The 27,621-nt window shown below is 58.9% G+C and overlaps 1 protein-coding gene across 4 annotated transcripts in view; it reads right to left on the bottom strand.

Moving 5' to 3' along the window:
• The window catches only part of DLGAP4 (DLG associated protein 4), a 172,548-nt gene extending 148,283 nt beyond the window's left edge, over positions 1-24,265 (bottom strand). The window contains exon 1 of one of the 4 annotated variants that reach the window (XM_051846129.2): positions 24,092-24,264. The gene's annotated coding sequence lies outside the window, so the exon portion shown is untranslated. Of the gene's footprint in view, positions 1-24,091 lie in introns of all 4 variants that reach the window. The other 3 variants (XM_051846128.2, XM_051846130.2, XM_070051881.1) reach the window with 3 other exon arrangements.
• Between the last annotated feature and the right edge of the window lie 3,356 nt (positions 24,266-27,621).

Here is a 27,621-nt window from a genome sequence, read left to right on the forward strand (position 1 = left end):
ACCACGCTCAGGTAAATCATACTCCAGCTGTCAAAACCAGCGGCAAAGAGAAAATAGGCCAGGTAGTCAGGGGGGGAAAAAGTCAAGAACACGGGTAGGAATCGCAGCGCACTTCTGGTCAGAAGCAGTGCAGTGAGAAGGCGGCGGGGCAGCCCCGCACAGCACAGAAAGATGAGAGCTGTCCACGTAGAAGTCTGTGCTCGGTGAGAACCGGGAAAGTCCAGGCAAGACAGCCACGCTCAGACACAGCGGGGCCGGCACTCGGGGCCGCAGGCTCACGCGGCAAGAAACGCTGCTCTCAGGGAAACGCGGACAGAAGAGTCCCGGCACGACCACCACGCGGGTCAGCATGAGAGCGTGTTCTCGTCATGTGCACATCTTTACAGGACAACCGGCCACGCAGCCCAAAGTGCAGCAGAGGCAGCGCTGGGCTCCCCGCCGACGTGGGAGTGCAACACACCCGAGCGCCAGCAGGAGATCGGGACGGAAGTGGAAAGGCATCATTGTAGCCTCCTTGTGTGGGGTATGGGGTGACACAGACGGTGCGACGTTAAAGACGCATTCTAAAGCGTGCGGCAACCACTGAGCTGGTCACACAGAGCTACGGCCACCGACCAACAGCAGAGAGCAGGGAGGGGCGAAGAGGGCAGAAGAGCAGGCGAGCGGGGGCAGGGAGTCGACAGGACAAAGAGGAAGCAAAGATTTAACCCCCACGCGTCGGCAGTCACGTTAAACTCACGTGGTCTCAACGCCCCAACTGAAAGGCAGGGATTTTCAGATTCGATTAAAAAAAAAGACCCAACAACGTGATGTCCGGAAGAAACGCTCTCCAATTATAGACAGACAGATCAAGTCTAAAAGGATGGAAAACCGGATGATGCCAACACGAGTAAGAGAAGCGGGGGCAGCTCTGTGACGCAGCAGGTGAGCCGCCACTCGGAGTGCCCGCACCCCACCCTGGAGTGCTGCTTCTGGGCCCGGCTCCCCCTCTTCCTATCCAGCTTCCTGCCAGGATGCCTGGGAGGCAGCAGACGAAGGCTCAGGTAGTCGGGGTTCCTGCCACACACGTGGGAGACTCTGATGGAGTCCCAGGTACCTGACTTTGGCCTGGCCCAGCCTGGGAAGTTACGGGCATACAAGGAGTGAACCAGTGGACTCAAGGTCTCCCTATCTGTCTGTCTTGCACTTTCGATCTGCTTTTCAAATAAAGGAAGAAATATGAATGAGAAAAAAAAAACCCTAGAGGCTACATGAGTATCAGAAAAAGTATATTTCAAGGGGTAAAGAAAATAATGTCATCATGATAAACAGGCTGGTAAAGAAGAATAATGTTGAATATTCATGCATTTAGTAACAAAGTTTCGAAATACAGGAAGCAAACAGTGCCAAGAGAAACAGGTCCCCCAGTGGGCTCAGAGACTTCCATGCACCCCTACAACAAAGGAACAGAACACAGAGCACGGGAGAGCTGAATACTCCTCACACCTGACTCCCTCAACGGCTGCTACACAACGCCACTCTCCAGCCACCCGGGACATGGCACCTGTGCGGGGCTCCCCCCAGACAGACCGCACTCTGGCCACGAAGTGAGTTGTCATACATTTTAAAATATTCAAGTCATACAAAATACGTTATATGATCACAATGGAATGAAACAAAACCCTCAGCAGAAAGCGCCCTGGAAAATCCTCAAATGTCTGGAAGCTGAATAACATACTTCTAAATAACCCAGAGGTCGAAGTGGGCAGCCAAAGGAACTTCGCCGGCATCCCATATGGGAGCCGGTTCGAGACCCGGCTGCTCCACTTCCCATCCAGCTCTCTGCTATGGCCTGGGAAAGCAGAAGATGGTCCAAGTGCATGGGCCCCTGCACCCATGTGGGAGACCTGGAAGAAGCTCCTGGCTTTGGATCAGCTCAGCTCTGGCCGTTGCGGGCATTTGGGGAGTGAACCAGTGGAATGGAAGACCTCTCTCTCTCTCTCTCTCTGGCTCTACCTCTCTCTGTAACTCTTTCAAATAAATAAAAATAAGTCTTTTTTTTTTAAAAAAAAGTTCTTTTTTTAAAAAACAACTTAGAAAGTACTCTGAACTGAACAAAAATGAAAACACAGCACATCAAAGTTTGTGGAATGCTGCTAAAGTGGTTTTTAGAGGGAACTTTATAGTACTAAGGGCCTTCGTGAATGAAAACTAAAACTTTCCAATAAATTACCTTAGCTCGCGCCTTTATAAAAAACAAACAAACAAACAAACAAAAAACCTAAGGGCTCTCTCTCACTCTCTAACTCTGCCTGTCCAAAAAAAAAGAAAAGAAAAGAAAAAAACACTAGGGGCAGGCACTGGGCTTAGCAGTCAAGGTGCTGGTTGGGACAGCCACGTCCGTGTCAGAGCAGCCGGGAGTCCCGATCCCAGCTTCCTGCTAACGTGCCTCCTGACAGACAGCCCGAGTCCTGCCGCCCACGGGGGAGACCCAGCCACGTTTCTGGTTCCCAGTTCGGGCCCTGGCTATCGTGGGCACTGGGAGAGTGAACAGGTAAATGGGAGCTCTCTCTGAAATAATTAAAATCATCTTTTTTGAAACTAGAAAGAAAACACAAATTATGAACCTAAGTAGGAGAAAGGAAATAACAAACATCAGAACAGAAATCAATAAAAGAGAAAAGCAATTAAAATCCATGACACCAAAGTCCAGTTCTTTGAAAAGATCAATAAAATTGATAAATAGCTAGCCAAGCTGATAAAAAAAAAAAAGCAAGAGACAGGGATAAATGTAAATCATCAACATAAGGAATGAAATAGGTAAAATCACTAAAGATTCTACAAATGCTAAAAGGATAATAAGGTTAATTTTAAGATTTATTAAGATTTTTCACAATCTACTGATTTATTAGAAAGGCAGAGAGAGAGAGAGAGAGAGAGAGAAAGAGAAAGAGAAAGAGAGAGAGAGAGAAAGAGAGAGAGAGAGAGAGAGAGAGGAGAGAGCACTCTTCTGTTTGCTGGTTCACCTGCTTCACTCCCCAGTGGCTGGGCTGGGGCCGGGAGTCAGGAACTTGACCCTGGTCTGCTGCAGACAGGGGATCCCAGCAATGCCAGAGGAAGCTTAACCCACCAGACTGCAACACCAGCCCAGGACAGGGAGCCTTCCAATTCCCCGCAGAGCTACAGAGATCAAGGCAGTGTGGAGCTAAGGACGGATCAACGGAACAGAACTGGAGCCTGGGAAGACAAGGCAATAAACCTCATGCTTACGGTCAAGTGCTTTTCAAAAAGTAACGCGAGGCATTCAGTCGGGGAAAAACAGTCTTTTCAACAAACATTTTGGGCAAAACTTACCCACCTGCAAAAGACTGAAACTGGACACCTAACTCACCATGCACCAAAATTAGCTCAAATTGGATCAACATCCTAAATGTAACTATAAAGCTCTTAGAAGAAAACATAGAAACTAATCTTCAGGATCTTGAATTGGGCAACTCTTTCTTAGACGTGACAAGGAAAGAACATACACCAAAGGGGAAAAAAGATAGAGAAACTGGACTTCATCAAAATTTAAAATGTTTGTACTATTAAGAATATTATCACCAGTAAATCATAGACCTGATAAGGGACTTGCACCCAAATTACATACAGAATTCTAATTCGACATGGTCTGAATGCCAAAACTCCACGGTGGAGCCTCATCCCTCAGCCAACGGTACTGAGCAGCAGGGCCTGGGAGAGGGCCCTGCCCCAAGCTCACAGATGGGATTAACTTGTTCATCAAAGGGGCTTGAGGGAGCCTGTCCCCCCGCCCCGCCCGCCGCCAGCTGATGACTGACAAGAGGGCACCGTCTCTGCAGCACAGACCAAGCCCTCACTGGACAGCGTCTGCAGGCCCCGCTCCCGTCCCCCAGAACTGTGGACAATGAACAGTTCTGCTATTTATGAACTGCCCGGGGCAGCTGCTGGGCACGGTGCTGAAGGCACTGCACTGGGAGCCCGCGGTCCTTACTGGACAGCCTGGACTTGAGTGCTGGCCGCATTCCAGATTCCAGCTCCCTGCTAATGTGCATCCTGGGAGCCAGTGGGCATGGCTCAATACATGGGTTCCTGCCACCCAGGTGGGACACCTGGATGGAGTTCCTGGCTCCTGGCTTTGCCTTGGCCTGGCCTTGGCTGTTGTGGGCATTTGGGGAATAAACCAGTGGACAGGGCAGGTCTCTCTCTGTCTCTGTCTCTCTCTCCCTCTCTGTGTGTCCCTCCCTCCTGCTGCCTTTTAAACACAAATTTATTAAATTACCCAATAGAAGGCATTCTGTATGGCAGCCTAAATGGACTGAGACACAACTCAAAAATAAAATGACGAGTAACTCAATTTAAAAGTGTGCATTTGAGTACCTGAGTGAACATCTTTTGAAAGATGACACACAAATGGTCGATAATGCTCAAACCACACTCATCAAGGCAATGCCAATCAAAACCAAGGGTGCACCGCCTGCCCATGAAGATGCCTGTCACGAAAAAGACAGAGAGTAACAAACGCTGGTGAGGATCTGGAAAAACCGGAGGCTCCCCACATGACCGTGGAGACATGAACTGCAGCCAGCAATTGCTGAAGAAGTTGAAGATCGTGGCATCTACCCACGAAAACACAGGTGCACGCAAAAATACGTACGCCAAGTTCACAGCAGTGCTGTTCGTAACAGCCAAAAGGTAGAGACAATCCCGAAGTCCTGGGGTGAGGAAGGACAGCTGAAATATGACACCTCCACGCGAGGCACACGGTGGATCACCACGCGCCAATACAAGAGGAACGAAGCCCTGTTACACCCACAACCTGGCCAGACCCTGGGAACACGATGCTAAGGGGGCCAAGCCCGCCATGGAAGGAGTCCATTTATATGGACTAAACAGACCTGCAGACGGAAAGCAGATACGTGATCCTGGGGCTGGGAGCAGGGCGTGGGCAAGGGGACAGAGGCAAGGGCTGCCGACAGATACCAGGTATCCTTTTGGGATAAAATCCAGGTGGTGATGTTTGTACAACTCTGCACGGTGGAATTAAAACCACTGATGTCTGCCTTCTAAACAGGTGAATTCTATGGTATGTAAATTATCTCTCAATAAAGCTGCTATCTTTTAAAGATGAGAATAAAGGAGTAGCATGAACAATCTTATGCTAATGAAATCAAGAACTTAGATGACATGGACAAATTCCTTCAAAGTTATGAACCATCGAAGGCCATGCAAAAAGAGCTACATAAGCTGGGGCCAGCGTCGTGGCACAGTGGATTAAGCCACTGGTTGCAATGCCGGCATCTCGTACCGGAGTGCCAGTTCACCTCCTCGCTGCTCCACTTCTGATCCAGTTCCCTGCTATTGTGCCTGGGAAGGCAGCAGAGGATGGCCCACGTGGGAGACCCCAGTGCCGTTCCTGGCTCCTGGCTTCAGTCTCGTGCAGCCCCGGCTGTTGCAGCCATTAGGAGAGCTGGCAGTGACCCACTGGATGAATGATCCATCCCTCTGTCTCTGTCTGTCTGGTGTTCTGCCTTCAAAATAAACAAACCTTTACAATTACAACACAAAGACCAAGGTAAGTGAAATACAGTAGGCCTACATTTCTTAAGTTATAGATTAAAAACTTCCCCACAAAGAAAATGCATGGTTTACATGGCTTCACTTGTGATTCTACCAAGCACTAAGAAGAAATACTGATCTCGTACCAGCTCTTGTTAAAAACAACTAAAGACAAGCAAATACTTCCTGCCCCTCTTGGCAAAACCCAAGACAAAGAGCACGCAATGCAAAACACTGCAGCCCTCCGTGAGCATAAAAGCACAAATTCAAGAAAACTTGAGCAGACCTCGTCCGACGATATATTAAACAATAATTAGGTGGTGGCCAAATGGGGTTCATCCTGAGGAATGGGGGGGTCCCTGAAAACCAGGGAATGGAACTGATCACCCAGGCAGACGAAAGGAAAAGCCACGCTGAAAGCGTGTGACACACCCAGCTCCCATTCCTGAGTTTAAGAAAACAGGGCTGAGGCTAGGACTACAGGGGAGCTTCCTCAACGTGCTGACAGCATCGACCAAGGCCCACAGCTCACACCACACTCCGCGGCGAAAGAGCGCCCCCAAGACCAGCAACAAGACACAAAAACTGTTTGCAGAAGACATGCTTATCCACAGAAAACCCAACGGAAGCCACGCTCGGCAAAAGCCACTATTATGAGCAAGTTAAGTTTATCAAGGTTGAAGGACACAAGATCAATATAAAAATCAATCTCCTTTCTGCACACCAGCTATGGACGCATACTAAAAGTTGTAAAATACCTTTGGTTGAAGACGTATGAAGAGATATGACAAGTGTGGAAAACCTGAACTTGGAAAACTCAAATACTGCTGAGATACATTTTTTTTTAGAAACACGCCAACATAAATTAATTGAGAGTGATACTCGTGGGTCAGAAGACTCAGTACTGCGAAGATGTTCATTCTCCCCAGAGTGGTCTAAATATTCAAACCAATCCCAATCAAAACTGCAACAGGCATTTTGGTGGAGATCGGTAAATTCTAAAATATATAAAGAAAAGGATCTAGAGCAGCAAAGTAAGTTTGGAAAAGAAGAGCAAGGTGGGAGTGCCTGCTATTAAGACGGATGGACAGACGGACGGACGGAACAGGAGAGGGAGCGTGGGAAGAGATCCACATACGCATGGAAAAAGCCAGAGAGGGAGGGGGAGGAGAGAACCCCCACCTGCCGGTTCACTCCTCAAATGCCTATGAAGCCCAGGGCGGGCTGGGGCGTGGCGGGGGCTGAGCCGGGAGCCTGGAACATGACCCAGGGCTCCCAGGGCTCCCAGGGCAGGAGCCAAGCTGCTGGAGCCGTCACCACTGCGGAAGCTGGATCAGGAGCCAGAGCCGGGAGTCAAACCCAGGTACTCTGACAGGGGTTGCAGATAATCTCAATCGTGAAGCTAACCACCTGCTCTTGGATAACTGATTTAAAAAAAAAAAAAAGCTTTATCTATTTATTTTGAAAGTCAGAGTTGGAGAGAGAAGGAGAGACAGAGGGGGAGTGAGATTGAGGATCTTCCATCCGCTGTTCACTCCCCAGATGCCTACCACAGGCAGCACTGGACCAGGCCAAAGCCAGGAACGATGAACATCACCCAGGCCTCCCACACGGGCGCAGGGGCTCAAACACTTGGGCCATCCTCCACTGCCTTCCCCGGCCATGAACAGGGAGCTGGATCGGAAGTGCAGTAGCCAGGACACAAGCCAGCACCCATATATGCTGGTGTTGCAGGCAGCAGCTTTACCGGCTGTACCACCACATCAGCCCCAGGATAATTGCTTTAAGATTCATCTATTTCATTTGAAAGGGAAGTTACAGGGAGAAAAGGAAGTTAGAGAGAGAGAGAGAGAGAGAGAGAGAGAGAGAGAGAGAGAGAGAATCTCCTATCCTCTGGTTCACTAGCTAAATGGCCGCAATGGCCAGGGCTGGGCCAGACCAAAGCCAAGAGCCAGGAGCCTCATCCAGGTCTCCCACGTGGGTGGCAGGGGCTCAGGGACGTGGGCCATCTTTTGCTGCCTTCTCAGACCAGGGGTGGGCTGGGGCCAGAGGCATTAGCAGGGAGCTGATGGGAAGTGGAGCAGCTGGGACATGAACCAGCACCACAGTCGATGGCTTAACAGGTTTCATCACAGTGCCGGCCCCACAACTGATTTCTAATAAAGGAACAAAAATAATGTCATAGAGTCAGGAGAGCTTTTTCAAAAAATGGGGCAGAAAGAATGGGTCTTCACAGGCAACGTGTGAAATGCTATCCATAGCAGTTAACTCTAGATGGACCACAGCTCTGCACACAAAACCGGAAGCTGTAAAACTTAAGAGGGGCTGGCACTGTGGTGCAGTAGGCTAAGCTTCCGCCCACAGTGCGGGCACCCAAACGGGCACCAGTTCAAGTCCCGCTGTTCCTCTTCCAATCCAGCTCTCTGCTGTGGCCTGGGAAAGCAGTAGAAGATGGCCCAAGGACTGCACCCACGTGAGAGACCCAGAAGAAGCTCCTGGCTCCTAGCTTCCTGCAGCTCCGGCCATTGTAGCCATTTGGGGAGTGAACCAGCAGATGGAAGACCTCTCTGTCACTCTGTCTCCCTCTCTCTGTCTGTAACTACCTCTCAAGTAAATAAATAAAATCTTAAAAAAACTTAAGAAGAAAACAGAGGACGCCTCTATAATCCTGGGTTAGGCAAAGGTTTCTGAGCTACAACACCACCCAGACACAAATCTGCAGCGGAAAAGTTGATGAATTGGACTTTACCAGAATTAAAAACATCTGCCCCTTGAAAGCTACTCACAAAGAAACAGACAAGTCATGCTGAGAGGAGACATCTGCAATTACATATTTTTTTTAAGGTTTATTTACTTATCTGAAAGGCAGAGTTACAGAGAGAGAAAGAGAGAGAGATCTTCTGTTCACTGGTTCACTCCTCAAATGGCCGCCAAAGCCAGGGCTGAGCCAGGCTGAAGCCAGGAGCCAGGAGCTGCTTCTGGGTCTCCCGTGGGCAGCAGGGCCAGCACTCGGGGCGCCCCCCACTGCTTCCCCGGTGCATCAGCAAGATCAAGAGGGCAGCCGGGGCTTGAAGTGGCACTCAGAGGGATGCCGCCATTGCAGGGGAGACTGGACGCGCTGCGCCATGCGCTGGCTCCAGCGAGTTACATGCTCGCCACGGGATTGTACCCAGAAACATGAAAACGCCCTCAAAACCCAGTGACAAGACAACAGCCCAATTTTAACACAGAGACTTGAACTGCTGCTTCACCAAAGGAGGTACACAGACGGCGGACAGGCGCGTGGAGACGCTCAGCATCACTGGCCGTCAAGGCACTGAGAGTTGGCAGCGTGGTGAGCGCACACCACCGGGGCGGCTACCAGCAGAAGCCAGACCACGCCGGGCGCTGGCGAGGAGGAGGGGGAACTGGACCCTTCCTCCTCAGGGAGGGCAATTAACACGGTCCAGCCACTCTGGAAAAGTTTGGTGGTTTCCTAAAACGTTAACCACGCCCCTGCCGTATCATCCAGGAATTCCTCTTCTCGGTATTTACCCGAGAACCGAAAGCGTGCAGGATTCAAACACGTCCCAGAAATGCCCGTCACAGGACACAGAGCGCAGGGGCTTCAGAAATCTCTGTGCCAAGGTAAGTTTGCCTTTTAATTCCATTTTCCCTGAACTTCCGGAAGTACTCTTGTATGTCCATACAACAACTTGTCGGCAAATGCTCACAGCTGTATTTGCAGTAATCTCAAACCGGAAATGAACCCTCATGGCAATCACTAAGTCAACGGGTCGGTCGGCAGTGCAGCTCCACACAATGGAGTACTACACAGCAGCGAAGAGGACACGCTGGGGTCCCCAGAGACTCCGCTGAGGCAAAGCCAGAGAGCTCCCATTGTACGGTCCCGTTTGTGTGGACGCTGGAGCAAAAGTCCCTGGGGAGGTGAGGGGTACGGCCGGCCGCAGGGGAGGGGGGGAGGAGCAGGGTGCTTTCCCCAGAGGGACACACGGGTCCCCTGCTGGTGGGGCTGGTTTCACAGGTGTGTGCGTTTGTCAATCCGTGCCCATGTGAACACTCTCAACGCGTGTGATGTACTACATGTCAATCATACCTCCATCAGAGCTGCTTTTAAAAACGGACAATAAGTCCCAGTTGCACTGGAGAAACAGATTATGCAGAGCGCCTCGAGTGGCTCTCGGAACTCAGAGCTTCTCCAGTGCATCTGGAAACCTGACGACTCATTCGGAATCCATAATCATTTACGCGCGGGACGCAAACACACCTCATGCTGTCCCTGCAGACAGCCGCGCTGCGACCTGGAGACACGCTCAAACCCAGCACGAGGACGTGGTTCCTGGCCGGCGCTGCTGCGCCCAGGACCCTCCGGGCTCTCCCCAGACACAGAGGCCCTGTTCCCCCACCAGGACCTAAACGGCCCCCCACTCAGGGAGCCCTTGGGCCCGGTTTAAGGAGTTTTTAAGGGATGGGATATGCGTCCGTCACACCAGCAAGCAGGGAGGGCGGTGAGGGGAGACACTAGGGGGCTTCTGGAGCGTGGACCCCGCCCTGCAGGGGAGAGCAACATCCCTGCCCCCCAGCTCACACGTCTACTGACTTTTGTACTTGTATCATGTTGTATTTTATGATTTATTTTACGTTTTAATTGTTCCTACCTCTTTATAGTTTAGTTCTACTTATTTCTAAATCACTAGGTGATTTTTAGTGCCACTTAAGGTTTATGGAAAAAGTGAGAACAGGGGTTTCCCAGAGAGCCTCTGGGCTTCCCCCCAACAGTCACCGCCCCTCCCCCATCTTAACACCTTGCTGCGGGTGGCACTTTTGCTACAACAGATCAGCTGACTTGGATACAGTGCAATGAACCAGAGCCCCTGGTTTACAAGAGGGTTCACTTGGTGCTGTCCAAGCCGTGGGTTCTGATAAAGGAACACAGACACCTCGCTTACGGCGCCACACAGACAGCGTCACCCCCGCCAGTCCCGTCCCCGGTGACCAGTGATCTTTTACCGCCTCTCCAAATATCGTAGCTAGAATCGGGCAGTGTGGAATCTTTTCAGACTGGCTTCTTGCACTCTGTGATTGCACTCAAGGCTCCGCCACGTCTTTTTGCAGTTTGATAGCTCATTTGAAACAAAATCTTTGAAAGGCAGAAAGAGAGCGAGCGAGGGAGCGAGCGAGCTATCTCCCAGCTGCTGGTTCCCTCTCCAAATGCCTGCAACAGCCAGGGCTGGGCCAAACCAAAACCAGGAGCCAGGGACTCGGTTCGGGTCTCCAGTGTGAGTGGCAGGAACTCGAGTACTTGAGCCATCACTTGCTGCCTCCCAGGGTGCGCACCAGCAGAGAGGAGGTGGAGCGGGACTGGACCCCAGGCACTCTGGTATGGAAGCAGGCGTCCCAGGCGGCATCCGAAGCGCGGTCCCCAAGGCACACCTCAACAGCTCGTTTTCTTAAATCGCCGAATAACCGTCCCTGGTATGGGTTACCAGTCTGCCTATTCACTCACCCACTGAAGGGCAGCTTGATGGCTTGTGCTATTTTAAACTGTCTCACTTTATTGACTTCTTTGTTTTCTAACTTTTAAAATCATGAAACCACTGGCAAGGACCTGCACGTGCACCCCTCGGGCTGCCCGCCGGCCGAGTTCTCCACAGAGGTTACAAGACGACCGCACGCCTGCCGCTCTCGCTGGGCTGGTGGGAACGGAAGCAGCGACAGCCACTTAGGAAGGCTACAGCAGATCTCCAACAAATGCATGGGAAACGCATGCCATGAAAAAGCTATGCGTGGCTTCAAACACCTCAATGCAAAATGACCTCACTTTCCAACTCTGGAATGTCCTGGCGCACCCTGGTACCTGGTACTGAACGCCCTCATCCGCTGTGACCCAGAAACTCCGCCCCTGGGCACCCATGCAACGGAAATAACTTCACAGGCTTCCCAGAAGGCACGCACAAGAAAGTTCTAGGGCTGGCGTTGTGGGCCAGTGGGTTAAGCCGCTGCTCTCAATGCCAGCATCCCATATCAGCATGCCGGTTCGAGACCCAACTGCTCCACTTCAGATCCAGCTCCCTGCTAATCCACCTGGGAAAGCAGCAGAAGACAGCCCAGGTGCTTGGGTCCCTGTACTCACGTGGAAGCCCCAGAAGGAATTCCAGGCTCCTGCTCTGGCCTGGCCAAGTCCTGGGGTTTGCAGCCATTTGGAGAATGAAGCAGCAGATGGAAGCGTTCACCTGTGTGCTCTCTCTCCCTCTCTGCCTTAAATCCTGATTGCTTGTATTATTTTAATACTACTAATAATAAATCTTTTTAAAGAGAAAGTGCAAAGCAGCACTATGCATAGAATAAAAAACTGGAAGTAACCTAAGTATCTACCCGCTTGTGGGTTCCTCACTGACTCTGGCTCCTGACTCCAGCTTCCTGCTAATGCAGACCCTGGGAGGCAGCAGTGACGCTCAGGTAATGGGGTTCCTGCCGCCCATGGGGAGAACCTGCAGCTCCTGGTTCCTGGCTTCAGCTTGGTCCAATCCTGGCTGTTAACGTAAACCAGTGAGTGGGCAGCCTCTCTCTGTCCCTTTCAGATAAGTAAATTTTTTTTTGAAAGGCTGAGTTACTAATCCATACACCAGTGATGGATCTCACTGACAAAGCAAGGAACAGCAGCGAGCAGCCACCAAGAAACCTTCCGTGTGATCCACTTCTGTGAAGATCCAAGGAGACCCAACACAGCCACGGCTTTCGAAGGCAGCACACAGGGTGCACCTGGGTGTGGGTGAGAAATTCGCTGCAGGTGGCATGCGGCAGCCTCCGGGGTGTGCCGTCCTGGCCCTGTCTCCCAATCGGAGCGGCGGTTACGAGGGTGACACTCATGTACGTATCTGTCACACGCGCTCTGACACCTCTGATTAGCCCGGGGCCACCTCACAGTCACAACTCTGCTGTCACGGACTCAGAAAGATGGTCGCCGTCACAGGAGCAGGCCGGCAGCACGGACACGACCCCATCTGTGCAAAGTCACCTACACACACGCACGCACACACACCCTGGCTTCGAAGTCCGGCGTGACCGCTCCCACGCAGGCAGGGGCTGTTACTGAGTCCACTACACAGATGAGGAGACCGAGGCACAGAGAGCTCACAGAACTGCTTAAACTCAGCCAACAACTAAGTTGGAGTCAGATCTGAATCCAGGCCTCCTGGTGCCACAACCCGGGCTTCTTACACAAATTCCCAAACCGGGCCACAGCCCCAGAGCCCTTGGCCACCTTCTGAGGCCACCCCCTGCCCCCTCCTCACCCTCTTCCCTGAGAACACCTCCCTTGCACACTGGCAGGGCCCCCTGCCGGGAATGCTACTTGATGCTCCTCCTCGCTGGAGTAACTCCTGGTCCCTCAGACCTTAGCTTGAGTGCCCCCTCCCCCAGGAAGCCCTTATAACTCCCCGCGCCCTCCCCACCTGGGTGCACAGTCCCCATGACCCTTCCCCACGAGCCTCAGGGCTTAGCTGCTTTGGAGTTTGCGAAGGGCCAGCAGGTGGCCGCGTCCCCTCCACCCACCCAGAGCTTAACAAATATTTGTGGAATGAATAAAATGACTGCATCCAGCCAGCAAGGCAGACCAACCGACACCAAAACGTGGCCAGTGGCGGTGGCGGTGGCGGTAGGGGGACTTCCACACTCAACCCTGCACCCCGGGGTCTGTCTGGTGGGCGGGTACCCTGCCCAAGCCCTCAGCTTCTCCCTTCTGGCCCGTCTGCCACCTCCCGCCCCCTCCCCGCACACACTCCCAGGCTCGGCTGCAGCCCCGTGGGCGCTGTATTAATACACTGAACGGGAGGGAGAAGGTCACCGCTCGTGAGCACTGAGCCGTCCTTGACTGGGGCGCAGATGAGCTGCGCCGAGGCGGGGGAGCCGCTTCCCCAGGCGCTGAGCACGTGTGAGCTATTTCTGATTCCCACCGGCCAGGCTGGCCATGGTGCATCTGCCGGGGGGCCGGGCCAGCCTGGCGGGCGGCGAGTGGAACCAAGGACGACAACCGGCCAGCTCAGCCATGTTCACCCCATGCTGGGACGTGGCCCTGCTGCAAACTCTGCCTAAGGCTCCAGTCCTGGGCGGGAGGTGCTGCAGGACCTGGCTCCTGTCCACCTGACCGCTCCACACTCCCTGATGGGCAGCCAGGGCTTCCCTCAGCTCCGGGCCTTTGCACGCGCTGCTCCTGTCTCCCACTCAAGCCACTGGTCCCCCAGGACCACTCCCTCCCCATCTGCCCTGACCACCACCAAAGCCTGGTGCCTCCTGCCCTGTCTCAGGGGTTGGCATGGCCACCCCGAGGGCCATCTCCATGTCCCCAGTATCCAGCCAGAGCCTGGCCTGTAGCAAGCACAAGCCCACGTTTGCCAATTCACTACATGAAGGACCAGGTGCTGTGAAGGTTGACAAGGGGTTCAGAGCCTGTGGGGGACAGGCAAGCAGTAAATGACTGAGTGTGGCCGTGACCTGGAGGCGGCCCTGTGGCCTCGGGGTGCGGAGAGGACCCCTGGAGGCGGCTGGGCCCCGGCCGATCGGTGCTGATGCACCCGGTGGTCCCCGGCAGCCCCCCAGGGACTCGGGGAGGCAGGCTCTCAGGTGCCAGGTGTGGCTGCTCACAGCCCTGCCTCCCCCAGCCCTGCCAAGTACAGTCAATGCGAAATCTGCTCAGAACAGAGCGCTTTGTCTAAATATATCTGCTCCCCAACGCGAGAGAGCAGGGAGGGAGTGGGGAGGACCAGAGCACAGGCCAGCGGCCCCGAGGCCACCCGCACAGGCAGAGGGGCCCGCCTGGGCGGAGGGTGGGGGTGGGCCTGGCTGGGCTCCGGCAGGCAGGGTTCCCGCTGCCTGGCCTCCCACCCAAAAGCTGCTGCTGAAAATGTGGGCCACGCACAAACCAGGCCAGCAGAGCAGGGCGGGACGGGAGGGTGGGGCCTGGGGGAGGGGACACAGAGGTGGTTCTGGAAGGGGGCATGGCCAGTATGGGGGAGGGGGACACAGAAGAGGACCTAGGGGGCGGGGACTCCAAGCAGGCGCAAAGGGAAGCAAGTGCAGCAGGCTCACACAGAGGCCTGGGGCAGCCAGGGAGGAGAACCCAGGTGTCCAGGGTCCCAAGTCCTGTTTGTCTCTGAATTTTTTTTTTTTTTTTTTTTTTTTGCAGTTTTCTGGAGGATCCTACAGAGCACCGGAATGAGAGCCCGGAGCCACTGCAGCCTCAGGCCCTCGGCAGGTTGGCTCCGGGCCTCTGTCTCCCACTCTCCCACCTGTGACACGGCGATGAGCAGTGTCCCTCTGCGCATCGGCACTGCGCATGCAGCGGCCCAGCCCTCGGCCCCGTTCCCCCGCGGCCATTTCCCAGCTCCATGCCTGGCTCTGGTCTAGCGACTTGGACACCGAGGACCGCACCCTTGCAATGAGCGTCCCCCTGGGGACGGGGAGGGGGGAAGACCCAGGCTGAGAACGCGTCTGTAATCGTCTTGAGATACAGTCAGCTCACTCCTCCCCGTGGGGGCACAAGCCTGGGGGGGTCACCCGAGGCAGCCCAGCCCGCGGCCCTCCTGACCCAGGCAGACGCTGCCTTTCCGCTCAGTTCTGCTCTGCTGATCACAGAGCGTCAGCCGGAAGCCTGCCAGTCACCGAGGCTGGACAAAAGCACCCCGCTGTGAATGCCCCCAGCAGGGACCCTTCCTGCCCCAGGCAGGGCACTGTGCTGGTTACAAGCCTCAGCTCCCAGGACCAAAGGTCTGGGTTCGAATCCCAGCTGCACCAGCTGCCGGCTGGGTGCTCCTCAGAGTGCCACACTCTCTGCACCTGTCTCTCCTCCCACAAGGCCCATGTCCAGCCTGCCCCGGTGACCTGGGCGTCGTGGGGAGACAGCTGATGCCAGGCTCGGACCCCACCTGCAGCGATCTGTTTCACCCGACTGTGCTGAGCCTGAGCCGCCTCCCCCCAGGGTGCTCCCGGGTGTGGACCGTGTGGGACACAGAATCTGGGCTGACGATGAGGGATGCCACTGACTTTGGTGGCCATCTGCTCTACAGCCACAGAGAACTCAAAGCTGAGCCTTCAGGCGGGCAGAAGTGAAGGTGGCAAGAGCCTGGAACAGGGGCTCCTCCCTCTAGGACCCCCGATCTGTCCCGAGGAGCTGCCCTGTCGGCCTGAGCCGCCCCCATGAGGCCCCTCCTCACGACAGACCTGGAGAGAAGCCTGGGCACACAGCCACTGTGCGCCAGCACCAAGCCCAGGCCTCTCTGCGCCCCCCACCCCCGGCTGGGTGCCACTCTCCCAGCATGCCCCCCAGGCCTGGGTCACCTCTGGCTTAAAGAACGCATGCGTTCCCTCCCTGGGGGTGGGTTTTCCAAACTGCTGGGCTTTTCAAAGCTGGAAAGAGCCTTGGGGGCAGGGGCAGGGAGGGGATAACCCACCCACTGTCGCCCATGCACTGGGCCTCAGGCACCCCAGGGCCAAGCTCCAGTGAGGAAGTGGCTGCCGGAGAAGGCGCCTACTCAGGGCTGGGGCAGGAGAGGAGTGGGGGCTTCAGGGACACACGCCCGCCTGGGCTGCTGGCTGAGGTGCCTGCTTTGCAGCCCTGCCCCTCTGTTGCAGGGAGCCCAGAGCCTGTGGAAGGGGCACAGGCCGGCCTCTCACGGGCAGCCCCACTGGACCTGGGCGGCTGCCCGTTCACCTCTCTGCCCGGCTCTGCCCTGCTTGGACCACCAGGCTCCACAGTGCTCAGACGCCGCTCCTGAGCTGTGCCCCGCTGTGTGCCAGGCCCCAGGCGGGCACTGCGGGCATAAGGCTGGCTCCTGCCCTGTAGGGGGAGAGGGCAGGGCTCCAGAAAGCCAAGGTCCGAGCCACGCCAAGAGTTCAGGGAGGGATCCTCCAGGCCAAGGGACGGACAAAGCAAGGGCTGGGAGGCGGGAGGATAGGAGAGCTCTGTGAACCTGCAGCCGCTCGTGGAGCCGCATGGAGGGGCTGCCGAGGCACCCAGGGCACGGCCGGCCTCACTCAGGGCTCAGGGCTGCAGGCAGCCATGTGTGGCTTCTCCACCCACCGCCTGGGCAGAGGGCATCTGAGCAGAGATCAGGTAGGAGGCTGGCAGCCTTCTCAGCTAGAGGCCACCACGCCTGCAGCCAAAAGATGCTTGAGACAGGGACATAAAGGAGGGAGGGGCCCAACTTCCGCTCTGCTGCCACCGGAGCCCCACCCCCAGGCTCCACACCAGAGCAGACGCCTGCAGGCCTCCAGGAAAGGCCTCCGCATTTATCAAACCCAGCCCCTGGCACAGTTCCTGGAAGGCTGGGGCTGCTGGGGGCCACGGCGACCCCTGCCCACACTGCCCCTGCCCTGGCTGGCGTCAGCAGAGAAAGGTGACAGACTGGGTCGACAGAGGCCACTCGGCTCTGGCCTTGGCCTCGCAGGCAGGCAGGCAGCCAACACTCGGTGCCAGTGCCGGGAAGCCCTGGGGAGCAGCCGGCCAGAGGAGCACTGTGGGTCCGCCCTGCTCTGGAGCCTTCTGGGGCTCCCTAGCCTCTTTCAGGGGGAGGCACCCACGCAGGCACCCCAACAGCAAAGTAGTGCAAACATCTTGGGTTGGATCCAGTGACAGCCAGGGCTGGGACAGAGCACCCAGGAGCCCCTCTGGCACCCAATCCACACCCAGCCAAGGAACCGGTCCTGAGGGGGCAGGCTGCTTCAGCCCAGAACGTTCCCTCGTGGGTCAGCAGTGCACCTGCAGCCCAGGGAGCCCACAGGCCCTGGCCCGACTCCTCCTCATACCAAGAGCCTCCTTGCCCTCTCCATGCGCCAGACCCTCGGCCTGCCATGGTACGCCCAGCCCAGGGCCTCTGCACCAGCTGTTCCACCCAGTCGTCTCCTTCTCATCTTCAGGCCAGCCCTCCCTAGCCCTCAGACCAGACAGGGCCCCCTGGCAGCTCTGCGGGGAGCAGGCCTGTCCCGGGGGTGTCCACAGGCCCTGGGGAGGTTATGTAACAGCTGTAGGCCTCCACGGGAGGGCACCTGGCAACAGCACCTGCTCTGGGCACACAGCAGGCGCTTCATATGCGTCTGCCGAATGAATACTTGGGAGAAGAAAGGGAGGTGGGGACCGTTAAGTTCAGCGGGGTACTAACGGCTACATCAGCTGTGTCCCGGGGCTGGCAGGATCCAGCAACACACAGGACAACTGGCCTGAAGGGGCCGACGTCAAACTCAGCTCACACACACACACACACACACACACGGACACAGGGACACCCCACGTGCCACATATACACACATACACCACATGCTACATATACACACATGGACACGCCACATACCACATACACACATACACCACATGCTACATATACACAGAGAGACATGCCACATGCCATACACACACATACACCACATGCTATGTACACACACGGACACGCCACATACCACATACACACATACACCACATGCTACGTATACACACAGAGACATGCCACATACACACACACCACATGCTATGTACACACACGGACATGCCATGTGTCACACACACCACATGCTACAGACACGCCACGTGCCACATACACACACACTCATGCCACATATACACACAGATATACCATGTGCCACACTCAGATACAGTATGTGCCACACACACACCACACACACATACACACATACCACATGCCCCACACACAGCCCACATATACAGAACACCACATGCTACATATACACACATATCCCACATGCCACATATGCACACACACACACCCCATGTGCCACACACATCCCACAAGCCACGCACACACATCCCACGTGCCACACACATCCCACAAGCCACGCACACACACATGCGCATGTGCTCCCCACGCCGGCTGGCCGCACAAGGGCACCTGTGCTCTCGAAGATGCAGGAGGGTTGGAGGAGCCCAGGGCAGGGGCGCCAGCAGGCCCCAGGCTGTGCAGGCCGCACAGCCTCTGCCTCCACCCGGGCTGTCCCTGGAAGGCTTCACGGGCCCAGCCCTCCGGGAATCCCTCACACTTCGGAGGTGGCGGTCCCTGGAGGAGGCGCCGATGCCGACACCTGCTCGCCTGCCACCACACCTCGGCTGCGGACGGGCGCTGCGGGCGGCCAGGAGACTCGGCAAACTCATGGCAGCTCCCGCTTGAGACCCTGGGCAGCGCAGGGAGGCTCCGTGTCCTGGCCAGCCTGGGGCTTGCCTGCCTGCCGCCCGGGTGCCTGAGTCACACACACAGCGCCGCCACCCCCACTGCGCAGCCTCAGTGTCCCCACCGCGCAGCGGGCGTGTCCTCAGCAGCTCGCTGCCTGACCCCAGGCTCCCTCCCACCCGTCTCCAGCTCCAGCCTCTTCCCCCAGGCAGCAAGCAGAGGCCAGTCAGGAGCACCCGCCAGGGGCAGGTGACCCCCAGAGCAGCCCCGAAAAGCTGCCGAACGCCACAGCCCACGGGGGGCAGGCTGTTCACAGGAGGCCCGCAGGAAGGCCAGGGCACCCGGAAGTGGACGGAGGGCAGAGAAGCTGCAGAGGAATCTGCTCCCATCTTTAGCACACCTTGGCCCAGTTCCCAGCTGTGCTCCGGGGCCCAGGGGGCAGGGCTGCATCTCGAGTGGGTGACCGCAGAGGTTCCCGGGTCACGGGTCAGGGTGAGGACAGCAGGGGCTCACTCACATCTCCCAGACGGAACCAGTTCACCGCTGGAGAAACAGAGGCCAAACCCCACCTCCACCCCCAACCAAGAGGTGGAGGCGGTGAGGCCCAGAGGGGTGGAGGAACTCGGTCAGGGACACACGGCAGCACCCAGCTCGCTACGCTCAGCCCACCACACCCCAAGTACCCAGCGCTGTCACTGGACCCAAGGCCCAGGGCCCATGCCTGGCCCCGGCACCCTCCCAGTGCCTCGCCAGGGTGCCGTGTCGTGGGGTCCAGCACAGGGCCAGGTGCATGGCAGGCGCCCGGCAAGTCCGCTCCACGTACCGGGAAGCCTGCCTTCTCTGTACCCTCGGAGACACAACCCGCCCACACCACACGCTTTCTGAGGATGACCGCTGCTGGGCCAGACGCCCCTTTGGCCGCGCGTGTGGCCCCGGCCCCAAGGCTGCGGGACAAGGACCACAATGCGGCACTCATGCTGCGGCTCTCTGGGGTGCTGGCAGCCTGTGACTGTGCTGCGGGCGGGCGTCGAGGAGGGGCTACCCCTTCACTCAAAGTCCTTGTCCCTCAGCCACTGCCCCACATGACCTGGCCAGGCCCCCGGGAAGCCTGCGAGGAGCCGCAGAGACCACCCCTGTCCCTGTGACCAGGAGCCTCACAGCACAGACAGGGCCTGGGCAGGCGGGAGGTGCGGCCACCCACAGCAGCCCCAGAAATCAGGGGTGCTTCTGCATTGCCCTCTGCCCAGGACTCCCAGAGCAAGGAGCTGGGGCTGCCGCACTGATCCCACAGGCCCGGTGCCCACCCCCACTCCTACCCATCACCGGCTGGCGACCAAATGGGAACCTCAGAATCCTTAGGACACAGGGCTCAGCCCGGACCCAAACCCTGATGCCACCACTTCCCCTGCTGTGCGGCCTCAGACAGTGTCTTCAAGCCCTCTGTGCCCCACAGTCCCCATCTGAGATATGAGGACAATAACACTACCAGGGTGCGAACAGGAAGACAGAGGCGAGACGCCTGGGGTACACGGGAAGCCCAGGACAGTGCTGGGCCTGGGCCACGGCCAAGGACACTTCGTGCAATGAACATGAAAACATGGCAGCCGACGACGCGACTGTCACCACCACCGTCGTCACCAACATCAGCAGGGATCCCCAAGCCTGGTTTTGCGACCAGCCCTGGTGAGGGGTGTAGCAAAATGCTCCAAACAAAATGTGCTTCCATTCATTTTGGGGTTTTGAAAAGGCCACGTCAGACAGCTCCGCGGGGAGGAGGCGGCGGCGTTGCGAAACCCGGCGCGGAAGGCTCGGGCGGCTCCTGGGCCCTGGCAGCAAGGTGCCCGCCACAAGTAGGAGCCCCGGCGACCAGCAGGCCGCCCGACCTCTCCCAGACTCAGCTTCCTCACCCGCCAAATGGAGCCACGTCCCTTCCCACCCCTGCTCCCGGAGTGGCCACAGACGTGAGGCTTCGCCCTGCAGATGGCAGTGGGCTGGGTGCACCCTAAGGCTTCCAGCCTGGCCTGGGGCTCTCGCCCGGAGTCCTCCCGGTAGAGAGAGTGGAGGACCAGAAGGGGCCACCCCCTTGCCCGAGGGCCACAACAAAGGAAAGCCAGAGTCTGGAGTCTCAATGCCTCCCATACAGCCCGACGAAGTGGCCCAGGCCCGGTCTGGGGTGACACACAGAACGTCCCGCCTCCTGGCGGCCTCTCCCCACCACACGGCCCAAAAGGGCTTTGGCCATCCACAGCGGAAGTCCCTCTGAGATCACCACATCCAGGCCTTCATCGTATCGAGGGAGCCCAGGGAGGGGACAGGGGATGGGGCCCAGAGAGGCCACACAGCAACTCAGCGCGGGGCTCCTGGCACCGAGTGGATGCCCCCATGACTGCATACCGCCCCCTCCGGGGCCAGCCTCCCCATGGCCCACGGAGGACCACTTCCTCCTAAACCAACACTCCCCAGCCCCCAAGGCCTTTACCCAGCAGTGCCCACCCCACTGCCCGCCCCAGATGCACCCGGGGAAGCACCTGCGGCACCAGGCAGTGCCTGGTGAGCTGATGGTAGCTTACAGAGCGGGCCCACAGCTCTGTGTCTCCAAGCCGGACCCTGAATGGACCAGGAAGCACAAACAGCCCCAAGAAGGAACGGAGGATGAGGACATGGAGGGGAGCAAGCTGGTGACCCTGGGAATGCAGGAGGGGACCAACAGGCAAACTGATGGCAGAGACACAGGGTCTGCCCAGGCACAGCCCTCGCCCACCTACAGGGCCTCCAGGACCCACTGATACCAGCCAACGACTATGAGTTTGCAGATGGAGCTGCTGGGCCCAGCCAAGGCCCCCACCAGGCCCCACTGCCACCCCCCTCTCAGAATGGGCCCCAATGGGCCTGTGCATCCACTTAGCCAAAGGAAATGGACCGAGGACCACAGTGAGCCCAGAACCAAGCACCAGGGCCCGGCCCCTCCCACATCCACCGAGCCTCAGCACTAGGAGCTGGGAGGGTGGTGACGGGCGTCACCTGGCCTGGGTGTCAAGGCAGTAGCCTTTGAGACCAGGGCCCAGAGAGGCCGACGGGGGTGGGGGGGTGGGACGTTCAGGCAGCAGCGGCAGGCAGCGCGTGTGAGGACCCTGAGGACAGAGGGAATGGGGTGGTTCTGGAACTGAAAGCAGGCCAGGGGACCAGGGCCAAAGTGGGAGGGCTGGGGCCGGCAGCTGGGGGGGGGTGGGGAGTGGGGCTGAGGGCACTAACTGAGCACCAACGATGCGCTTTCCTCCGGGACCGCATTTACTCCCATTTCAGACATCTGCACGGCAGTGCTCAGTGCAGAGTGCGAGAAGGCTCATGTTTTTCTTAGTGCTTTTTTGAACAAATGAATGACTCTATCAATCACTCACAGATGTGCAGGAGGGTAGGGCCCACGTGCTCTGTGTCACATAAAGGGCCCCGGCCTCTGTTCCCGGAGCCTGTCAGCACCATGAAGCTGAGAACCCAACAGGATGCCAGCGGGCACCCCTGACGCTCCCAGCTGTCACCGCGTCCCCTCAGGGCTCCTGGGCACACGTTTTCCCCAAACCGCCTTCCTTCTAAACCACCGGCTGGCTGCCCGGCAGCCCTGTCCTCAGACCTGCTGCCCAGCTCGCTCAGCCCGCTGCCCGCCCGGGGCCCCACACTCCAGCCCTGGCCCTGTCTACCCACACTTGCTCTCCAGCCTGGGCCCTGCCCGACATCCCCAGCACCCAGCAGAACACGGGCTCCCAGAGGCTGAGCACCCAAACCGGGCACCCGCACAGGCCTGGCCCGGCCCTGATGGATGAGCGAGGGAGGCGCGGTGGGTGCCACACACAGGCACCTGCCGGAAGCTAGGCGGCCCCTTCTCAGCTCCTGGAAGGCCCAGGAGCCCTGGCCAGGCCCTGCCCCAGCGCAGGCACACGCACACACGCCTGCCCACGTGCACCGCCAGCGTCTCCAGGAGCTGCTGGGAGCACTCTCGGAGCCTGCCGCTGACGGCCGGGAACCGGCTCTGGGCCTGCCAGTGACTCCCGACACTCCAGCCACTGCGGGGCCCGGGCACCAGCTCGGCCCCACCCAGCCCTGCTGCTCCCACAGGAGCCTGCTGGGCCCCTCCAGCCACCCTGGGACCAGGCAGCCAGGGGAAGGGAGAAGTGGCCACCCCAGGAGGGGCAGCACCTGGGCTCCAACACCATCTCTGAGGTGGTCCTGGTCAACCCCTCACCACCTCCTGCAGGCAGCAAACACAGCCCCTCCCCGGCACGCACCCCTAAGGGCTGAGCTGGGGGCTGCAGCCCCCTCCTCTGCCGTCATTTCCACTTCCAGGCAGGTGGGGGTGCCCCCGGCCCCTCATCAGCACGACCAGAGCTCCGAGCTCTGCTTTCTCAGAGCAGTCCTTTTTCGGGGCACCTGCTCCGCCCCCCAGCACACACACACACACACACACACACACACACAACTGGCCTTCGCCAACCCACACCCCCTCCCCCATTTCATTTTCCCCACAACAGCAACCATCTCCGGCGGCCCGCTCCGCTCCGGGGAGGAAGAAGGCGAGCCGGCGAGCCCGGTGGAGCGGCACAGGGAAGGGGCCATCCCAGGACCAGGTAGCACAAGTCCCCTCCCTGCAGGGCCGGCACATCTGGACGCAGCTGGCTCCGCAGCCACCTGGCTCCCCCGCCATCCGCTCAGAACCGGGCGCCGCACGTGGGGGCCTCCCGTGACCATGTGAGAGCCCCCCCCCCGCCAGGTGCCCGGGTCAGCCCGGCCCCTCCCCGCCACACACACAAGGAGGGGGCGCGTGCCGCGCGCCGGGGGAGGGCCGCCCCCGCCCCCTCCCCAGATGCCAGGTCCGGGCCCGGGCTCGGTAGGGGAAGCGGGCCGGGGCGGGCTCACAGGCGGCCGAGGCGGGATCCGCGGCAGCCGAGGGGATGCGGGGCTGCCCCGGCTCCCGGGCTGGCCAGGCAGGGAAGGGGTCTGCCAGGACCCCAGGCCGGCCTGCAGCGTGAGGGGCGGGCCCGAGGAGGGGGCTTCCCAGCGTCCGCAGCCCGTCGCCACCGGCGGGTCCAGCGGCTGAAGAGCCGGGAAGGGGGTCCTGCCCGGGGCAGGGTATCACGGGCCCCAGCGCCGCCGCCGCCCCGGCGTGAGGGTCCCGGGAGCTGTGGAAGGGGCGCTCCCAGCCGCACAGCCACCACCTCGAACTGGGGGCTCGGGAGGCAGAACTGGCAGGGGGAGGGGGCTCTTCTGCGCCAGCGGCAGCCCCGGGTTGAGGGAGGTGTGCGGGGGAGGAGACCCGGATCGGGGTGTCCTGCTGGGGGTCTGGGCCACGCGCGCCACCCCCGCGCCCTCACCTGCGCCTGGCGCCTCGGCCGCCTCCGGCCCGCTCGGCCGCTGCACCGCCGCCGCCGCTCGCGTCCGTTCGCAGGTCCGCCCGCCTAGGCCCCGGCCCCGGCCCCGGCCCCGGCCCGCGGGCGCCCCATGCCTCTCTCCGGCCGGCGCGGCGCCCCAGATGCGGCTGCGGGAGGAGGAGCCGCGCGGCCCCGGCTCCCCGAGAGCGGCGGGGAGGGGGCGGGGGGCGGGGAGATGCGCGCGGGGGAGGGGGCCGCGCGGCTGCGCCCAAAACCAGGCGCGGATCGGACCGCCGGCTCGGGCTGGGGGGAGGGGCGGGGGCCCGCGTCGTTCCTGGCGCCCCGCCCCCCACGCACGCCCCCGCAGCCCGGGGTCTCCGCGGCTGGCGACGCGCGGCCGTGGGCCGGAAGAGCGCTTGGAAATCGGCTGCCGGCAGCCCAGAGAGGGCGCTGCGGGAACAAGGTCACACAGCGCGGGCCGCGGCGGCGCCGGGACGCGAGGAGCCGGGTGGACTGCGCCGCCCCCGTTGGAGGGAAACTGAGGCTCACACAGAGGACGCGGCAAGCCCGGGTCTGTCCGCGCCAGTAGGCGGCGCCTCCCCCGCGGGATTCGAACCTGGGGCTCCTGCTCGGGGTGTTAGTGCCCCCTCCTGGTGACCCGCTTCCTGCAGAACCTGCGCCCTAGTGCCTTTTGGCCGCTGGCAGAGCGCGGGGGACGCACACCCGTGCCTGGGCTGCTGCGGCTGGGTCCCGGTGATCCCAGACCGCACCTGGCCCCTCTCAGCCCGGGTCTCTGCGCCTGCAGAGTGGGGACAGCAGGAGTAGCCACCAGCCATCTGGGTGGAGAAACTAAAGCGGGTGACAGCTCTTTGCTGGAGCCTGGCATTCAGGTGGTGTCAAATGAATGCGCCTGTCCCCTCTGGTTCCCACACGGCCGGCTCCAGCCAGTGCAGAGGAGTCGGGGAGCCTTGCGGGTGGCCGGTGGGCTCCTCACAGCCCATCCAGGCTCATGGGCCACTTGCCCGCCCCATCCCAGAAGCCGGGTTTCCAGTGCCTGCAGGGACCCCCACCTTCCCCAGGGGACCCCCTACTGGAGGCCCAGCGCAACAGGTCGGTGCCTGTGCGGCTGACACTCACTCCCGCCTCCCGGCGGCGCCTCGCTGCCCCAGCGCACCCACTTCTCTCCCCAGGGTGTGTGTCTTCCCCGGGCCGCGGCATCTGAAGGGCCAGCGTCACACGGTGGGGGGTGGGGATCCAGCTCAGTCCAGGAGCGACTTCCTGGAGGAGGTGGAGCTTCCACAAAGCCTGGACTCACAGGTGAGTTTGGAGCTCTGGGGGAGGAAGGGGAGTGTGTGGTAGCAAAGAGGTGACTGTGTGTCTGGGCAGGGCTGCCTGGAGCAGGTGGGGAGACTGCACGGAGGGAGGGAGCCAGCAGGTGCTGGGGGGCTGGACCTGGCGCTGTGTGGTCAGGTGGAGGCGATGAGCAGCTTTGCCTGGAGGACACTCCCCCAGCCTGGGGGGCCCGGGGGCCCCATGCCAGGGTGGTCACGGCAGAGCGTGAGAAGCTGGACACAGGCAGATGTCCGTCACCCGGACGGTGGATACAGCGGCGAGTTCAGACATCTGTCTCCAGGCTCCCTGCTGGAAGTGGGCGAGCCCAGCCTGCACCGGGCGTGGGGCGGCCCAGGGTTGCGTCGGCTGGGGAGGAATCGGAGTGTGTGCTCAGGATTTGTGTGGATTTTACATTTTGATGCAATTTTTTAAACGAAAAGTATATTGTTGGATTTTTTTTAAAAGCAAGTTGTAGATGAAAACTGTTGTTTGACGCCAGGTGCATGAAGTTTGAAAATATGCAACACAGTCTCATATATTGTTCAGGGACGTGTGTGTGTGTGTGTGACCCCAGCATGAGGGCAGCCAGATTCCAGGCAGTGGTGACCCTGAGGGACAGCGGGGAGGGATGTGATAGGGGTTTCCATTGTGCCCAAAATGGGTCATTTCTTAAGCCGGGTGGTGGTCACATGGGAGCTAGGCTATTCTCTGGAGGTTTTTTGAGAACACGAAATATCCATGTTGTAATAATACCTTTCTTGAAGTCAGGTGGTGCCTGGGAAGGCAGTGGGGAGCCATGGCCGGCTCCTGAGCAGGGGCGTGACGTGGTCAGCGGACTGGAAGTGGGCAGACAGGAAGGCCAGGGCAGGCTGGTGTGGCAGTGCAGAGGAGGGGGACAGAGGACTGAGTGGGTGCAGGGACAGGGGAGGAGGCGGGGCAGGCAAGGCTCAGAATAAACCAGGGGCACCCCCCTGGGAGCGCCGAGCCGGGTCTGGTCTCTCAGGCAGGTGTGGCGGTGGGGCTGTGGGGACGCCGGCACTCGGGGCCCACTGGCTGTTGCCATTCGGTGGTGCAGCCACGTCTTCTTCTTGTTGCTTCAAGAGAAAACAGCAATTTAGATGTTTTAAAATGCAGAAACCTGAAAATTATGGCAACCAAATTGCAAAGAAATGTTTAACACTGTAAGGGCCAAAGCCATACAGCTTTGCCATCTCTTCAGCGAGGACGACGGAATGAAGGGACAGTGACGCTGCCTTCTGCCTTCGAGGCCAAGGAGGCTCAGGGCCCACTGCAGAAGCAGTCGGGGAGGGCCTCCTGGAGGAACTGACACCGGACAGGGAAAGAGGAGCCAGTGCTTGGGCGGGGTGGAGAGCGGAGCCCACAAGACGATGAGCGGGACCCAGAACGGGCGTTTCAGAGGAGGCGCGACAAATGTGGCCGGAGAGGGACGAGGGGCCTGACCTCGGGACTGGAGCAGAGGCCGCTGCACACCCATTCTCCCAGCAGAAACCAGACAGCGGGGACGGCAGCGAGAGACGGTGAAGACGGAGATGCAGGCTGGCCGGGCGGCTCGTGCGCCCAGGTGACCCGGCAGAGCCATTCCTGGAGCAGCCCCAAGAGTGGCCCCGGGCCCCACCCGGCATGAGTCCTCTCGGCCAGGCCAGTGCTTCTGCAGCGTCAGTGGCCAGATGAATCCTGTGGGGGTTGCTGAAATGCAGATTCTCAGGCAGGGCCCAGGACTGCATCTGTAACAATTCCCCTCCCCGGACCCCATTTTGCAGAGCATCAAGCAACCCGCAGGCTGTGGCAGCTGGAGACAGGATGACAGCCCAGGCACCCACCACCGAGGCAGTAAATAAGCAGACAGAGCAGCCAGTGGTGGTGCAGCCGAAGCGACCTCCCCACAGGTCCCACGGGAGCAAGAAGGGGCCAGTATGCTGCCTTCCTGCATAAGGTTAGCAAGTTTAAAGCAACAATATAGCATTTCTGTTGCTATAATGAAATATATCAAGGAATCTAGGGGAGGAATAAGCCCAATTTAGGATCTCCTGACCACCAGTGGAGACCAGCTGGGGTCTCGCAGGTGCAGTGGCCTGCAGGTGGGTGTCTGACCCTGCAGCGTGGGTCATGCTCTGTTGGGTCATTCCCACGGGACCAGCGCTGGGAACGTGTCACACAAGGACGCCGACACCAGTGTGTGT

This window comes from Oryctolagus cuniculus, chromosome 11, assembly GCF_964237555.1.
Source record: "Oryctolagus cuniculus chromosome 11, mOryCun1.1, whole genome shotgun sequence".
NCBI lineage: Eukaryota > Metazoa > Chordata > Mammalia > Lagomorpha > Leporidae > Oryctolagus > Oryctolagus cuniculus.